The sequence below is a fragment of the Orycteropus afer genome, unplaced genomic scaffold, assembly GCF_000298275.1.
Source record: "Orycteropus afer afer isolate SDZICR_OR568_19922 unplaced genomic scaffold, OryAfe1.0 scaffold01401, whole genome shotgun sequence".
NCBI classification, from domain to species: Eukaryota; Metazoa; Chordata; class Mammalia; order Tubulidentata; family Orycteropodidae; genus Orycteropus; species Orycteropus afer.
In genome coordinates, this window is record NW_006922988.1 from 64,632 (window position 1) to 66,302 (window position 1,671).

Genomic DNA, 1,671 nt, shown 5'->3' on the forward strand with positions numbered 1-1,671 from the left:
CACTCTTTGGAGAGAACAATCATGAGAGAAAGAAGGTCTGCTTATGCACATGGAGACAGCTCATGGGGCAGGGGTGTATGGAGGAATAGACACTGGAAAGAGGTAACTACGGGGAGGGGAGCATTGTGGTAAACTGTAGTCAATGACATGAGACAAAGTATATGTGAACTGCGGTATGGAAAGTGAATTTGCTCTATAAACATTCACCCAAATCACAATTTTTTAAAAAAAGTGCTACCATTTAAAACAAACAAAAAGAACACCAGACACAGAAGTTGTTTTAAAATAAGTGGATGTGCTTATATGAAATAAGAACTAAGCAAATGTTTAAAATATAAAAATAATTCTTAAAAAATGATGAGACAGAGGGAACTTTTGCCTTGACGGGTGACTTTAGGGGTTTGCTTCATCTCTCTGGACTTTGTTTCTTCATCTGAAGTGAGTGAATGGACTGCTGAATGAAGCACGATGGGCAGAATATATAAATTTCACTTTCTGACTTTCATTCCACACAGAAGTAAATACCTATTTTTCCTTTTCAATGACTGTGATTATATTTTCTTTTCTCCAATGGAAATAATGATAATTGGTCCTTTTTTATATTTTTCAGACAATTAATTTCCTCAGGAACTTGAAGCTCAGCAATGTTTAATGTTCATTTTAGAGGGACTTTCTCAGAACCAGAAGGTTGAAAGAGTTTGTTTTGTGGTTTTTTCTTTCTTCTACATGGCTATTCTTCTGGGAAACCTTCTCATCATACTGACTGTGTGCATGGGCAATCTGTTCACGTCTCCTATGTATTTCTTTCTCAACCATTTGTCTATTATGGACCTTTGTTTCTCTTCAGCTGTAACTCCCAAAATGATTGCTGACATATTTATTATCCAATAGAAGAGCGATCTCCTATGTGGGGTGCATTTTGCAACTCTTACAGTACACTTTTCTGGATCCTGTGAGATCCTCCTCCTTCTTGTAATGGCCTTTGATCGGTATTTAAACCCCTGCATTACATGACCATCATGGACCAGGGCAGTTGCAAAACAATAATGTTGGGGGTTTGGGTAGGTGGAGTTTTACACATTGTTATCCTCCTGCGTTTTTTGCTTCAGCTTTCTTTTTGTGGGCCCAACGAGATTGATCACTATTTTTGTGGTGTCCACCCCTTGCTAAAACTGGCCTGCACACATCTGTTGCTGCTGTTGTAGAGACAGCCAACAGTGGGACTTTTTCTCTGGGAAGCTTTGTATTCTTGTTAATCTCCTGCACTGTCATCCTATTGTCCCTGAGAAAGCAGTCAGCAGAAGGCAGAAGCAAAGCGCTCTCCGCAAGTGGCTTCCACATTGCTGTGGTCATGTTTTCTGGTCCCTGTATTTTCATATACATGTGCCCTAATACTACCTTTATTGAGGGTAAGAGGGTGGCTGTATTTTATAGCAGTGTCACCCCCATGTTAAATCCCCTGATTTATCCACTGAGAAACAGTGAAGTGAAAAATGCTATAAAGAAAAAGTGGGGGGGAGCGGAAGATGGCGGACTAGATAGAAGGACTGCACAGACCCTCTTCAACAAAGAAAAGGAAAACCAATTGACACAGACATAGAAGTTATTCTTGGACCCCTGAGCCTTGAAGAGAAGGATTCAGAAGTAGACTAAACCCCAACTAGCAGAAGA